This window comes from Strix aluco, chromosome 2, assembly GCF_031877795.1.
Source record: "Strix aluco isolate bStrAlu1 chromosome 2, bStrAlu1.hap1, whole genome shotgun sequence".
Taxonomy (NCBI): domain Eukaryota; kingdom Metazoa; phylum Chordata; class Aves; order Strigiformes; family Strigidae; genus Strix; species Strix aluco.
In genome coordinates, this window is record NC_133932.1 from 50,370,372 (window position 1) to 50,387,291 (window position 16,920).

General features: G+C 40.6%; 1 protein-coding gene across 6 annotated transcripts in view; it reads left to right on the top strand.

The window, feature by feature from the left end:
• The window catches only part of SMPX (small muscle protein X-linked), a 44,495-nt gene extending 27,575 nt beyond the window's left edge, over positions 1-16,920 (top strand). For 5 of the 6 annotated variants that reach the window (XM_074814661.1, XM_074814662.1, XM_074814660.1 and 2 more), the window contains exon 5: positions 15,834-16,920. The gene's annotated coding sequence lies outside the window, so the exon portion shown is untranslated. Of the gene's footprint in view, positions 1-12,935; positions 13,398-15,833 lie in introns of those variants that run through there. The other variant, XM_074814665.1, reaches the window with a different exon arrangement.

Consider the following 16,920-nt stretch of genomic DNA (forward strand, 5'->3'; position numbering starts at 1 on the left):
TCTGACAGAGCTGAAACTATGGCAGAGCCACATCCCTCTGCTGAGCCGCTCAAACAAACCCAAGACCCCATCGAGGCTCTTGCTCATGTTGGGCTCTGCGCAGGTTCTGGTGCCAGGCGGGATGTTTCTCTTTGTACATTTATTTCAGTTTAGTTTTGAAGCAGTGAGCGTGGCACCAGAGGGGCGTTTGCAGAATGGTCCCCCCTTCCCCCAGTTGCCGGGGGTGGTGGTGGGGGGTGGCGGAGGGCTGTGGGTCAGGGGTCGGCGCTGGCTCTGGGGGGCGACAGGGCAGGAGGAAGAAGAAGGCACCGGGCCGGGCAAGGATTTCTTGGGTTTTTAAGTGCCAAGGAACATTTTGTCTTTACTGACTAAGGCATCAGGGCATCCTCTCCCACTGTACAGAAAGGATTTGGTTAAGTTAAACAGCTGTTTTTTTTCCCTTTCACTGTAATAGCAGAAGCAGGTACTCTGTACTGCTGCCCTTGTGGGTCTCCCTGGCTGCCGCAGAAATGGGCTTTTTTACTTCCCCCACCCTCTTCTCAACAGAAGCATAACAGAACAATGTGTCCTGCGGCTCCTTCAGCCATATGAAGTGTTAAAATGCAAAAAACTCTTTTCTGACAGTCATTTATCTTCTTTTTCTCACTGGGTTTGTCATTAATAAAGGCTATTTTTTTCTCCAAAGCATTAGTTTTCAAATGAAATTGTGATTTTGCCAATTCTACTTATATCGTGACTCTAGTACAGAACGTTGCCCAAAGGGTTAACACTGAATCTAGTTTCTTTACATTGTGGGTTGATGGTAGGGTTTGGCGGGGTTTGGGTTTGGGTTTTTTTTGGTGGAAAAGAAGAGGAAATAATTGTTACAGTGAGATAAATCACAGTCAAAACATACATGTTAACACTGCATCGTGACAGTAACTCTTAAGGGAAACTAGAGGGCAGGCTTCTAAAATACTTCAAGCTCTGTAAAGATGCAGATAGGTACCTCATGGGCTTCCAAAAACAGTTGTCAAGTGCCTAACTCCTAGGGGTTTTGTATGTTTAACCAGCTAAATGCTTTCAAAATACTGTCCTGAGATGGCTCAGGAAGCTTATTGTGTGAAAATAATAGTCATTGCTGTGTGTCAGCAGCCAAGCAGCTCCTATTGTAAGTCTGCTAATTATTATACCAAATATAACCATGTTGCCATTTCCTTATTCCTCCCTTTGTCTCAAAGTTGTTGTGTCATGAATTGTGTCTTATTGTGTACTAGAAATTACTTTGGACTGGACAGGGTTTTTTATTATTATTACATGTGTGAGTATTGCTTAGCATCTGCATGGGGCTTGGCTTCTGTCATGTTCATTGCAGGATGTTTACAGACACCCTTGCACTGGCAGACAAAAATGTAAAAAAGTGCATCCTTGTGGTCAAATCACCAAGAAGGAAATGAAATTAATAGAAAATGTGTTTGGATTTTTTTTTATATACTTCTTATGGTGTCATCTTCAAGTCTGGGTGGGAAAAGACGTACAGTATAATTTTTAGGGATTAGAGTTTTCAAAATGAATCCTAAAGGGCAGCATTAAAATGTTTGGCATCACACACCTGAATAAAGATGGAGATCAATACAGCAGGAGACTGAGACAAGGCAGAGGCTGTGGAACTGGTTTGGACATGTCAATCTTATATTATACCACAGATCTGGGCCCTGTCCTCAGCTGGACCACAATAGTGCAGGAATAGCTGGGGTTAACCTATACTATTTAGATTTTAAAAAACAGAGTATTTCTCCACTGATTTGAGAAACTGTCTCCAGCAGCTTCTGGACATTAGGAGTGTTGAAGCAGGAATTAGGGTTTCCAAGTCTGGCAGATGTGAAATTGTTGGCCTTTGGAAGCCCCTGTCAAGGAGCTGCACCAGCCTGTTGGCAGGCTGCCTGGGAGCCAGCACAGGGGCTGATAAGAAACTGCCCAGATCAGTCATGCTCAATGTTCCATGTTGCATCAGGAGAATTGCTGAAAGCAAGATGTTTCCATAAAAAGTTATACTTTCAAAGCACAAACCCTTCCCAGTGGAGAAATATTCCATCAGAAAATGTTGGACGAGTTTGACTCTTGGCATATGCTAAGGTACAAAAGCTCATTGCATTTTAAATAAACTTCAGGAGCCTCAGCCCATGCCAACTCTCAAACAACAAATCAAGCAAACTTGTCTTTTTCTCCCATAATTATCCAACCTAATAATTCTCTTGTCATTTTCCCCTTTTGCTTCACTGAAGGAAGAAAGGTTGTGTTTGCAGTACGCTAAGATGTTGTTTGCTTCTAATTTCATTGGCCTGGAATTTGAAATTCATAAACAGTCATGAGATACATATATATAGCTTTAATCCCAAATTATGAATGTACAAACGACACCAAAATTCAATTACCTTCAGGACACACATGATTGGACTTTGTTTTATAAAACATTTTTTTGACATGGTCCTTTCTAAAACCAGCATGAAATGCACATTTTTTTCAGGGACAAATGAAAGACAAAGTCTGTCTTGCCAAGGTTTGAACACATGGCTTTTGAAAGTCTAACGAGTTAACACCTAATGCTTAGACCTTTCCCCTCAAACATTAAAGTTGCATGAGATGGAGAGTATTTGAAATGAAAAATGAATGGCAAAGCTAGCATCCTGGAGGATATGGGAATTCTGAAGAATAATGACATAAAAATGTTCAGACAATGTTAAAGTCTGGTAGGAACTGAAAAATCAGGCCGTATGGAAGCTAAGGGGGAGTGTTTATGTGTGCATCAGTGCAGATGAATTAACATACTGTACAGCCTGCCTTATATTGTGTTACCTGAAAACTATGATTTATAACAACTTTCCCTTACCATCGCATATCTGCAATATTATGTGTGATTACAAAACTAACACAGCAATTCTGGCTCATCTCTTGTACGTACCAGTATTTCTCTGAAGCAACTTACCTCACTTTAAGTATAGGGGAAAGAAAATTTGGTACCTATGTCTTAACTTTTGGATATGAATAGGCAGTATTAGTCTACATATTCAGTCTTAGCTGATTAACTGATACTTCTGTGAGTCATTTATCAACTTAATACAATTTCAGTATGTGCTTTTTATCATTCAGTTCCTCAGCGTTTTTTGAAAAGGAAAAAGCCATCGATTCCACAGATGTCAGTAGGCAACAAAGACCAGTGGCACTTTAGAAATGCCATTAGTGAGGGCACGCACTTGTGGACTCCACAGGAATCAGCAGCCTGCCAGATATTTCACTTTGCGCAGCCTTTGCCCCTGCAACTCTACCATCTCCTGCAAAATAAAAATTCAGAATCTCTTGTTTAGAATTTTTTGTTTAAAAAATACAAATAATATTTTTAACCCTCCTCAGTATGTGAAAACCATGAAGATACTAAGCAGAGTTGCTTACCACTGGCCGGGTGACTCTGGAGAAAATGCTGGTTTATCGGGAGTATTAAGTGGCAGCCAGTATGACAATAACAAAAGACATGAGCGTTCAAGTGTGAAATCAGAGAATGTTTCCAGCAGCAGCATTTTGTGTGATATGTTGCGTTCAGATTTGTGAGAAAGTTTTGTACATAATTTAGAGTAAAGCTTTAATATTTGATTGGAGAGTAGCACCAAATGAAGTGCCAGCATAAAAGAAGTCCGAGGCAAGTGCCTTTCTCTAGAATCTCTTCTGTGTAGTAAAACAACTTACTTGAAAATTATTGTTCATCATTTAATTATGTAGCACAGTTATGCATTTTAGAGTTCATATGGCATGAAACAGTATGATTTTGAGGGTGATAGCCCACTCCTACAAAGGCTTTTATTGAAGTGTTTGAGGGACTACAATAAGACTGCTGAAAGGATTCGACATGAAGTGTCTTTACCCTACCATAAAAATGTCAGTGAAAACAAAGTCACCTTTCTTCAAATTTCAGCCTCCCCAAATCAACTATTTTTCTAGAAAAGCAAAACTGGGTGGCTTGAATTTTCACAGAGAATCACAGAACACCTGGGGATTTTCAATTTCCTGGGAAAGAATCAAAATTTGAAAACTGATTCAGGCCCTTTTTGAGAAGCTTTATTCTGTCAGATTTCCAGCTTCCTGTCCATCTGGAATAGTAAATAACATTTCTAAGTACTTCCAACACCTGTTGTTCAGCAGCTTCAAACCCTTGACACTATGGGTCTGGTGCAGAGACAGGCCATTAAGATTGTTACAAAATATTATAGTCCAAGCTACAGACTGTGGATTTACAAGGCTGCAAGACACCACACCAAACATCCTCCTTCACTGCTGGGCACGGTTCCCGGTGCTGGTTGAATCACACAGCAGTCTGTAGGTTGCTCTGAGCTGAGTGCCTGGCCAAGGCAAGGCTGGTGGGATGAAGCTTCCACCTGAGGGAATGGGAGTGCCATGAGAGCCGGCTGCAAGGTTTTGGGAAGTGCAAAATGCCTTTGGTCCCCCTGCTTGTGCTGCCCTGTGTGGGACATGAGAGGGTTTGGCTTTCTGCAGCCGTAGTGCTTGCAGTGTGTTAGCTCATGATCCAACCTGAAGGCTGTGGCCCCCACACACGTAAGTCACTTTTAAAGCAATCCATGAATTCTGGTTTTTAGCTTTATAATAATTGGACCATGTTTAATCCATGTTACACAGTGCTATACCAGTCATTGTATTCTTGCCTCTTGTACTTTAGCCACAGACACCTGTGAGACATTTCCCCCCCAGTTATCTCTGTGGTGGGCTACCAAGCACTGACTGTAGGGAGTCTCTACAGCTCGAGCACTCACCACCATATACATTTTCTCCTAGCTGGAAACTTGGCTTTCAGAGACACATCCTGGTTAAGAAACTCCAATCATGCAATTAACTCTCAGCAGGTGCATTTCATATTGCATCAATGAGTGCCTCCAGACAGAGCCTTCATCATTTTCAGTACAACAAAGATGTCCTGCTGTTTCAAATGTCACAATTTTTTTGACTTTTTCTTTTAGTAGTTGATTTTTATTGCTGCTTTTTTCTGAACTGCATATCTTATAAATCATGATTTTATTTCTAGCAGTTCTTAGCCTGGCCCCTTCTGTACATATCTTTGTCCTGTAGACATCACAATTACCAGTCTGAGCTTTTTTTTTCAGAAGGGGACCTAGCAACATCTTTTCATTTTCACAATCTACCATCATGCAGGTGCATTTCTACTGGCTATTTTTTGCCGTGCCTGCAAACTGATAAGTGGTTTTGGTTATCATTGGAGAAATCAATAGGTTTTGTAGCACCTTGAAGGAGGTAATAAGCACTTTGCAGGATTAGATCTTAGGTCTTGGCTTCCTTACTTATGAATTTGCTATGACAATAATTCCTGAAGTTTCACTGTCTCATCCTTTGTCTTGAGAATCTGGGTTGCTATTATGCGGAATGAAAATGAAATAAAAATAAACTGTCCTGGAAATCCCTTTCTAATCTCAGTGCCATAAATTTTTTACTGCTTAAGCTCTTTAAGTCATCTGGCGTCATTAACAGACTATTTGGGTGTACTTGCTAATATGATCAGGATGATACCTTAAAAAGAGAACCAAGCCCTTGAGTGATGCCTACACTGGGAGTCAAATGCTTTTTAAAGCAGAGGTGGTATAGGTGAATGAGAACAGCTTAACATAAACTCAGAGAACAATTTTTCCCCTATATTGTTTAATAATTGCAAAGAATAATAATTACAGGCACACACCTGCATGAATTTAGCAGGGCTTAGTAAACTGCTACAGAGGAAAATTTTTTTTCCCCTTCAGCAGACAGTAATTTAAAAGGGAGTAAGTACTGCAACATAGTTCTCGTTAACAGAGGCAGAGCAAGCCATGGCAGCTCCTCATCAACAAATTTAATCACAGCGTATATGCTGCTTGATCTTTGCTTCTCACTACATATCGCATATGACCTCATACACTCCCAAAGCAATTGACGATGGGTCTGCAAAACCTTTCTATACGGACAACACTGGGTTATGAGAAGTTGGAGGGAAAACGTTAATGAAAAGCAGAAAACTGAAATGAAAACTTGAATTTAGTGTGAGGTAAACATATGTTACAGCCACTGTGCTTTAAGATATGTAAACTGTGGCAAGAAAATGTTAAGGGTAGCTCCAGAAAAAGTCACAGGAGCAGTAGCAATACCAATAACAGAAAGTATATCAGAGTTTATACAGGGTTTTTTGTAATACCATTTGAAGTGTTATGCATAATCAGTCCTTAAAAATTCAGTCTCTTTATGAACTGCTCAGATACGATAAACTTCAAGATATACTTTCCCAACTTTAAGAAACTGTTGATATTTATCCCTATAAATAATATATTTATGCCAGCATCTGTAGTGATTCCATAAGCTAAAAAAATGTGTCATTAAGATGTTACTTCATCTAAATGATAACTAGAAGCCCATCACATATTATTTTAGGCAGCTTTCTGATCTCAGCCAAGAGATGTCCAAACAAAAGAAAAAAAAAAAAAAAAAAAAAGACCGATAAGACTGAGGAGATAGAAAAGTTCAGAACACATTTCCATGCTCTAGAGATTGTAACATTTGTAACACATTACAAATCCTAAAGCTCTTGATTTAATACTAGTCAGGAAGTACAGATATTTGTTATGGGAAGAAGTTCTTTCTTTTTCACTGGAAAAGCTGAAATCTAAGGCGTTTTTTTCACTTTTGAAACTGCTAGTATTTGCAGCTTCTTGGACTGTTAGGAACCACATATAATAACATTTCTGTCATCTAATCTGGGTTCCACTTACCAAGAAAAAAGAAAGGCAATATAACTCATGTCAAGTATCATGGCTTTATGGACATCAGATATTTCAGAGAACAAAAATTTAGGATTCATGTTCTTTAAGAAATTTTGGAAAAAGATTGATTCTGATTCAGAAAGAAAATTAGAGGTTTTGCTTCTCAAGACAAAGGAATTAAGGCCTTTCACACCGTTTCCCACAGCATTCTCCTGGCAAAACTGGCTGCTCGTGGCTTGGATGGGCACACGCTTCGCTGGGTAAAAAACTGGCTGGATGGCCGGGCCCAAAGAGTTGTGGTGAATGGAGTTAAATCCAGTTGGTGGCCGGTCACGAGTGGTGTCCCCCAGGGCTCGGTTTTGGGGCCACTCCTGTTTAACATCTTTATTGATGATCTAGACGAGGGGATCAAGTGCACCCTCAGTAAGTTTGCAGATGACACCAAGTTGGGTGGGAGTGTTGATCTGCTCGAGGGTAGGGAGGCTCTGCAGAGAGATCTGGACAGGCTGGAGCGATGGGCTAAGGCCAACTGTAGGAGTTTCAATAAGGCCAAATGCCAGGTGCTGCACTTTGGCCACAACAACCCCCAGCAGCGCTACAGGCTTGGGGAGGAGTGGCTGGAGAGCTGCCAGTCAGAGAGGGACCTGGGGGTGTTGATTGACAGCCGGCTGAACAGGAGCCAGCAGTGTGCCCAGGTGGCCAAGAAGGCCAATGGCATCCTGGCTTGTATCAGCAATAGCGTGGCCAGCAGGGACAGGGAAGTGATCTTACCCCTGTACTCGGCACTGGTGAGGCCGCACCTTGATGACTGTGTTCAGTTTTGGGCCCCTCCTGTCCAGAGAAGGGCAACGAAGCTGGTGAAGGGTCTGGAGCACATGTCGTACGAGGAGCGGCTGAGGGAACTGGGGTTGTTTAGTCTGGAGAAGAGGAGGCTGAGGGGAGACCTCATCACCCTCTACAGCTACCTGAAAGGAGGTTGCAGAGAACTGGGGATGAGTCTCTTTAGCCAAGTAATAAGCAATAGGACAAGAGGGAATGGCCTCAAGTTGTGCCAGGGAAGGTTTAGACTAGATATTAGGAAGCATTTCTTTACAGAACGGGTTGTTAGGCATTGGAATGGGCTGCCCAGGGAGGTGGTGGAGTCCCCATCCCTGGAGGTGTTTAAGAGCAGGGTTGACATAGCACTTTAGGATATGGTGTAGTTGGGAACTGTCAATGTTAGGTTAATGGTTGGACTAGGTGATCTTCAAGGTCTTTTCCAACCTACATGATTCAGTGATTCTGTGATTCTGTGTAATAGGAAATGAATTAATCTGCTCATAGTGCAAATAATTTTGCTTTTTACTACAGGCCTTATTTAAGCAGCACAGTAAGTTCTGGAGCTAATTCTGTGATTCTGTGAATTCTAAGGACAAATCATTTAGGAAAAATAGAAATATTTCAGTATGATTTTCCCCAAGTATTTCAGCAGCCTTTATTCTTGGGAGCTCTTCAGGGAGTGTCCTGAGAGGTGATGACAAAGTGCGGACTTGCTAGGTGTGTGGTGGCTCCCTGAAGCTCCTCACTCTGGACACGGAGTCCGGGACCCCTAAGGGCTACAGCTCCACCTAAGGTTTGCAGGGCTGCTTGACCCCTTACTGCAAATCCACAGCAGGAAGCTAGGAGATACAAGAACCCAGGGTCAGCCTAGAATTTCTAGGGGTTTCAGAGCCTCTCCTTAGAAGTCAGGGCCCTGAAGTCCCTAGACAGAAGAAAGACTCCCACAGGTTCCCAAATATTGGACCCTGCCCTGCAGAACACAGCTCAGGCCCTCTGAGAGCTGCCACCTCTGCTTGGCACTCTGGTCCACGGCAGGGAAGGAGGTCTGAGGGAAGAAAAAAAAAAATCTAACTTGAGAAAAACATAAAGGTGTTATACCTTGAGTGAGCCAGCTGCACTGTTGTCTTCTCAAGATGAGAAGATGCCTGCAGCTGGATAAGTGAAGAACAAGTCTCTTGCCTGAAAAATTTGTAATGGAACATTTCCTTTTGCATAACAACTGTCCTAGAGACCAGATGAACCATCCAAATCATGGAATTTTACTGTTGTTATGTGGTTAATCCAATGACCACTAATGAGAAATATTGGTCCTTCAGGGAACTGATAGATTTCTGTGCTTACACAATACTTAGTCATTTGCTTTAGAAAGTTAAAAAATATCTGATGTATAGAATGTAAAGAAGCCAAGGTTCTGCTTCAACTGTCTTCAACCAGGAGCCCACACACAAACCTCACCATGAATAGTATTCACATGTACGATTTGTTCATGTGTTCTCTTGTTCATGCTTATTGACCCTCTGGGAACCACTTGCATAAATCAGCTGCTGTGCCCAAGTAGTTGCAATCTCCAAATAACTAAGGGGACAACCTATCAACCATGTGAAGTTTAATACTACTGCATTGAGCCAAAAATCCTCCAAAGAGCTTCAGACGTATACTGATACCTAATCTGTTTTTTTACCACTTAAACTGTTATGGCAGTCACTAGGTCAGTGCAATGTCATTCTTCTTAATTGTGTTACATTTGCTAAGTATCCAATTTATACCTTTCAAAAATGTCACAGATTTGTTCCTTATTTGGCAGGAGATCATTCTGCTGCTATAACATACTGATCTGAAAGACCTCCAAAGCTGTCACTTCAGAGCCAAAAGGGCTAAATTGTCTCTCTTTTGCAAGTTCCTTTGCTGACAAAGCTTTGTGTCAGTGTAGGTAACAAGAAATTTTGACAGCAGTATGACACAAAGAATGTTTTCACTTGACTGTTTTTTTGTCTTAAATAAAAAAGTCTATTGTGGTTGACTAGACGTGCTGTTACACAGTACTTGACTGCAGCTCCCCTGTGTGTGCACTACTGAATCACGAACAGTGGAAAGGGTCAACACTGCCCTTAGTTCCCCATGTCATGCTGTCTGAAGACAGATGTAAATTAATTTGAGGAACAACATATGTATGAGAAAGTGAGCATATGGCTTTCAATAATTTCTTCATGGTGAAGATAAAGTTCATAATCAAAAAGATTATATTTGTATTTCAGTGTAAAAGACATCTTTTTTGTCTAACATTCTTTGTCAGACAAATCTAAAGAATAGAAATTCTGACCTTTTTTGTTTTGAAACTGTGTGTATGTGTATGCGCAACCTGAATCTCCATTTTTAGCTGCTTCCCGATGTATTTCAAATGACTGTATGTAAAGTGAAAAAAAAAAAAAAAAAAAAAAAAGGAGAAATTATTTAATCTTTCCAGTATTTCACAGCATCACAGAATGGTTGAGGTTGGAAGGGATCTCTGCGGGCAGTCTGGTCCAACCCTCCTGCTCATGTAGGGCCACCAAGAGCAGGCTGCCCAGGACCATGCCCCAAAAATATAACTGAGAGCAAATATATTTTAAAAAATATATGAGAGATGCTCAGATATGCAAGAGTTTTTATTATTATCCTGACAGAAACACAATAAATGTGTTGAAATAATTTGCAAAAAGCATGCAAGAAAGTGTAGGTTAATTTAAAGTAGACTTTTCATTTAGTCAGCCAGCTACCAATGGGAGGAAGTCAAAGGATAACCTCCCCTTTGCAACCTAAACCCTCTCTCTGACATCCCATCATGGTGTTAATATGTTAACCTGGAGCACATCTGACTTCCTACTGCTTCTTCCTCCGTGTGGATAGTGATTCCCACAGGATATAAATATTAAAGTAGTTGCACAGGAGAAGATGTTCTTAGCAAGTGGTGCCCACTGAAGTTAAGTGAGAGCGGATGAATTGATGCAGATCCCTTGGCAGTTCAGGTTACTGTCTCAGAAAGGACAAGGCTTTTACCAGACATGTAGGACAATCAGGGAGTCAAAGGAGACAGTCCAGCTTTATTTCACATTCCCAATTCACTAGAGCATTCAAAGAAGGCATGTTCCTGGATTTACCCTTTTCCTGTTTTTCTTTCAGAAGATCAGTGTGTTTGTAATTCTAGGCTAATTCTGCTCCAGACTAACAAAAGTTCATGAACTCTGTCCCCTTCTTACCTTACTGAAATTGATACACTTTTCATTCCCAGGATGCTATTTGCTAGGAATGCCCAGATGTCATTTAAATGTTGTGGGAACAAAACTCTTTCCTGGGTCTCCTAACTCCATAGGAAGTCTTTACCTTAATTTCCTACTTGCATTTTTGAAGAAGCACTTTTTGACCCTTTTTATAATTTTTTTCCAGTCAGTACAAAACTTTCTCCAAGCAGACATACCCGTTGTCCACATGCAATGCCCACAGTATGTAATGAATGCTTTCAGTTGATTATGACCTTTCGAGTTTGCATGATTTAAATCATGCTTCACAGCTTGTAAAGAAAAGACCCAGATCTCCAACTATAACCCCCCTGTCTGCTCCCAAATAGATGGCTTCTTGCTGCCTTTTCTTAAATGTTGCATGTATTACTGTGATAGTGGTGAGTAAGAGATCTATAAATGGGTTCTGGTGAGGAGTAAACATCATGTGGTCGTTCACTTCAGAAGCTTGTTGAGTGGGAGGCATTTACTGAGCCTTGGTGCCCTTGCTATAATCACTGATTTTCAATGAAGTGCTAATAGGATATGTCTGTTTTCTCCTTAGTAAAGTTGGTTCTTATAACACAGGCTGCCTTAACAAAATCTTAGGGTTAAATATATAAGGCTGGAAACTGTTCTAATAAAGACAAATTTTATTTAGCCCTCAGGTGATTAATGCACGGTCTTTAATTATATAATATTAGCACTGAATGCAGTCATTTCTTTGAATATATGGAGATACAGCCAAAATCTGGATTCATTTCATGTTTTGTCTTCTTTCAGCTAACATGTTGCATAAGAACAGAAAATACTGACAGTTGGAATTACTGATGCTTTTTTTAGAGTAAATCTTTTACCTGCTTACTGTTAACCAGTTTGGGCATATTTTCAGGAAATAAAAGTGAGACACAACATTAAAAACTGTAATTTTTGAAGAAGAAAAAAAAGTGAGATTTTGCAGTTAATTAATTTAGATTTATTTTTGAAGTAGCATCTATGTTGAATAGCACATAAATAATTTCTTACATAAAAATAGCCATTGCTAGTTAGAAAACTCAGGGAACCAGTCTTTTTTGTCCCAGAAGTTAACACTGGCATCACACTGACTGCAATCACAGCCCTGCAGATTTTCAGACAGGGAATGGAGAAAGTCTTGAGGGCTGAAAAACCCTCTATTTCCATGATTCAGAAAAGATCCTAAGCATGTACTTCTGTCCCTTCTTAATCAGGACAACATTTAAGCATTTGCTGTCAAGTACATCCTTTTCTGTTTTCTTTAAAATGGCAGAGTGTTTTCAAGTATAATAAGGTTGATTGGAGTGTCAAGGGAGGCTCTGGTAGATAAGCTGCAGCAGCTGAGAGAATAACCAGGGAACATAACTGTGAGGATTATTAATGTACCATAAGCAACCTATTTTTGAGTTTACAGACTCCCATTGATCTCTGGAGGAGTTTGAGCTCTAAAAATAATGTGCCTTTGGGAGCTGAGAGAGAGACAATTGGAGCCGGCTGGAGGGAGGTCTGAGTGGATTGGAGCATCATGGGGAGATAATAGAGGGTCCACTGGCTGCGAAGGGAGTTCAGGTAGCAATTATAAGCAACCAGAGAGCAGAGAGTACACCGGAGAGAAAGGTAATATTATTAGCAGGTGTTAAAATAGCACTGCTTGCAAACAGTGTGCTTCAGGCAAAATTTGAGAAGAGTGGGCTTGATTTTCCTCAGCACCTAAGCACTGAGGCAAGGTTTATCATCATGGCAATTTGGTTGCTCCTGTGTTTGGATGGAAAGTGGCTATAGTATTTTTTTTTTTTGCTCCTCCTGCTAATTAACTAGTCTTGTAGGTGCATGGCATCCTAGAAGACTAGGTTTCCTTTGACTAGAGCTATTATGTCTCAGTTGTGACTGGGAGAACCGGATACAGCAGATCTTTTGGTGGGTCCACTGCCTAGTGAGAGTCCTGTGCCATGCGAGTGGTAAGAAGAGAGGTGCTTGCTTGGCAGGGTGGGATCTGATGCCAGTTGGGACCTTTCAGCCCTGAGGTCATAAAGTTATTAAGTGATATTTATATTGTTTTCAGCAGGAGCTGGGTGTCAAAGGTCCAGGATTGATGAGGACATGAAGGGAGACCAAAGGAGTATTTGAAGAAATGGAGCATGTGGCTAAAAGTAATCCCAGCTGCCACACTACTTGGATTATTAGCAACACAGTAATACAGTATATAACACCTTGTTGTTTTAGTTTGGAAATTCACTGACAGTTCCACAGCAAAACAAGGGCAAGCAGGGACCTTGCACCTGTCCCACGAATCCATCCTGTCCCTCATGAGTGGAGGACGGCTTCCCTCAGGACAAACAAAGACTCTTCCTAGACTCACAGACTGGCTGAGGCTTGAGAGCACCTCTGGAGACTGTCCAGTCCAACTCCCTGCCCAGGACAAGGTCATTGTTCAGGGCCATGTCCAGTCAGGTTTTGAATATCTCCAAGGATGGAGACTCCATAACTTCTCTGGGCAGCCTTTGACAGTGTTTACCTGACAGTAAAAGAAGTTTTATTTCATGTTTAGTTGAAATTCCCTGTATTTCAATTTGTCCCTGCTGTCTCCTGTCCTGTCACTGGACATCACTGAGGAAAGTCTGGCTCCATTTTCTTTGTACCCTTATCACCAAGATCCCTAGGGCCCTGGTGTGCGCAGCACAGGACGGATGGTATTAGGAGCTCAGGAAATAAGGAAAGGCTAAAGTACTTGGAGAAGATAAACATGGAGCTCCCATGCAGCACAGATGTCTCCTCCAGGATGACACCTGCAGGAAACACAGCCTTACCATCTAAGATGCCGAATCTGCTAGGAAGGTATCAAAAATATCAAGTAATCCTAAAACCCGTAATGCTAAATTATGGCTGTCCTTCATGCCACAAACCTGCCCACAATGTACTTGGAGGCAGAACCTGATGTTGGCCTCTTTCAGCAGAAGGATCAGAAAACACTTGTGACACTGAGGACCACATTGTGCTCAGGTGTGCCTGCTGCGCTCTGCACACTCTCTCTCCTGATCCTGGGCTTGAGCACTCCAATTTAATCACAGCCAGCAATGTTTTATCCACCCACCACTGGAAAAGAGTCACCTTGTGACATTCAGGAACAGGCACAGAACAGTTTGAAAGAGAAAGGAGAATACTCGACTGAAATACATGGAGAACGTGTGTAGGCAGGTGGTAATTATATAGGACAGGATTACACGTGTGTGCGTATCCTGGGGAGCCATCAAATATAGCCTTAAAGTTGGATTTTGTTTTTGAGATCAGAAAGATAAGTACCTAAAATTACCTGGTTGGAAGGAAACAGAACAGTACATTGCCTTACGGAATCAGGCTACGAGACGATTACTTGTTTGATTGCTAATGACCACAGAGCGTGTTAGTAGTTCTACGTGTGTTTTCATGACTTTTCCTGTGGACAATAACACTGCTTCACTTTTTTTCAAGACAAGTTAATCAACTTTTGACTTCTTTATTCAAAAGTCACCAAAACTTTCAAGCACTTTCAACCCATGTAGGGTTTCTCTTAATAGCACTTCTTTAATCCAGGAAAGTGTTTTTTCTGAAAGCGAAGTAGTTCCAGCCTTTTGAATGTCCCTCCAAAATTGGTCCAAATGTGTATAGCCTGCACACATTCAGGAGCACAGCAAAAACTTACTTTATGCAGCTCATCATGAAATAGAGAAGGTTGTAATTTTTTTTTTCTGTTCCGTGGGTTTTTCTCTACTTTCTAAGCATTTGTTAAAGGTTCATGAGTTCAATAAAATGTACCAAAAATAGAGATATTCCTCCATCTCAAATACTTACATCTTAGCTGATTAAACATATATGCTGAGAAAGTTAATGTCTTGAACTTTTGCAAGTTAATTTCAAAACCTGTTTTCCTCAGTACTGGGCTCTCTGGAACCACCAATATCAACAGCAACCACCAACGTATCTTAACTTCAAAGAGAACAGGAATAGACCCTATGCTGGGCTTCAAATTAGCTGAGACTATGCAGGAGTCACTGTAGACGGGTCAATGGAAATTACTCATCATTTCCCAGACAGCAGCTAAACACCTCACTTTACATTAGTAAATAAATTAACTCCAGTGGGATTTATACAAACAACACAGAAAATACTATGCTACCATGTCTGGAATACTGTCTTCAGTGTTGGTCAGTCATGAGAATTAAAGCAAAAACAGGGAAGGAGTGGAGTTGTGACAAAAACAGTTACAGGAACAGATGCAATACCAAAAGAAGAGAGGCTGAAAATCTCTGGGACTGTTCAGTTTGGACAGGAGACAAAGAAGGAGACTCACTACCAGTAAGGACTCTAATGGGCAGGACAGAGAAAGCAAGAGAAAAGGATAATCAAAGCAGCTAAAAAAAATTTAAAAATATATATATATACATACACATGTATGTATATACCAGTAAATAGTATTTACTGGTAAAATTAAATGCTATCTTGATTTTTATCCAATTGGTGCACCCCTACTACCTGCAGCGTGGCCACACTGCTGTGCCATACAGCAGGATTTGCCACCCGTGCCTGCTGAAGCAGTGCTGGGGCTTCCCTGGGAATGAGTCCTGGGGCCCATGTAGGGCTGGACCTGGCTCACCTGAAGGCAGGGGCACCGCAGGAGCCCCCCACACCCTGCCTGAAAAAATGAAGGCTTCAGAGGTCTGAGCTCTTAACAGAGTTGTGAAGTTTCATCAGACAGGGATTTGGAGTGTGGGCGGGAAAATGTAGTGTATCAAAAAGATTTGTTTCACGCCCACTCTGTATTCCCCGAGCTTGGGTGAAAACAAGTACACGCAGTGAAAGCAAAATTGCAGGTGCAGGGAAGATACACCCCCTCACAACTTCCAGGTACTTTTCTGCATGCTCTCAAAATCCCTGTGAGTGCACTGATAAATTATTAATTTCTGGTCTTGTATTTGTCACACAGGTCTGACAAGAGAAACTGAATGGACTCCAGTGAATTGAGATAATTTGAAATATTTTATATATTTGTATGAAGACTATGAACTTCCTAACTCTACAATACTCCATAGGAAGCATCTTTGTGCATTTATATCAACAGTTTCTTCTTGTCCATTTTGTTTAATATAGGAAAGTACTGCTGAAATAAAACAACACAGCAACTAGCAATGAATGTGTATATACTCAGGAACGATTTTGACCTGAGAACAGGGAATAGTGTAATTTGAAGTTTGAGCAGAAGTAGAATAAATACTTTTTTAAAAAAATAGATTCATTATTTACAATTAATTTGGTTTCTTTCCTTTTGAAAAAAATCAATATGGACAACAGAGTTTTAAAATTATTTGACAAAATGCAGAATAAATGAGGAAATGTCTAATTTCCTGTTGTGTACTCCTGGTTATAGAACAGGAATCGTTTATCATGTATATTAAAGGAAATTAAAATATTAAAAGGGATGGTCTTTCTGAGGAGTTGAGCTAAATTCTTTTTTTTGCTGTAGAGCCAAAGTGTTTCTTTTTCTTGAGAATCTAAAATGCACTGGTGTTCTGATATGTATGCATCACCTTTACTTTGTACAATGAGAATACAAAATGTGAGCTAGCTGACAGAAAACCTTCAACCTTTATTCAAATAAACAGGTCATCCAGCCTTGATGCAACATGTTCCAGAATATAGGTTGAAGGATCACTATCTTCAAAAGCCCAAATAAAAAGGGCACATTGAAATACTGATGCTGAACAAAAATCATGTATGATCACAGCAACTCTTACATACAGTGATTAATCCCTGACACTTGTTTTATATGGAATGTACATAACTGAAGATTGTTCGATGCATATTCTATTTTTGGAAATGAGATCTTATTGTTAGAGAAATTTAATACAATGTGTCTCCTTGGTCTCTCTTGTGTTACTTAATGTGAACGGATAAGAGGAGCCATTTTGTGATAATGTTCTACTGTTGATTGAAACTATTCTACATGCTCTGAAACTCTCTGCCTGGCTCTTGTTTATTCACTTAAAATAAAGATAATTATTCTGGTTAGAAAA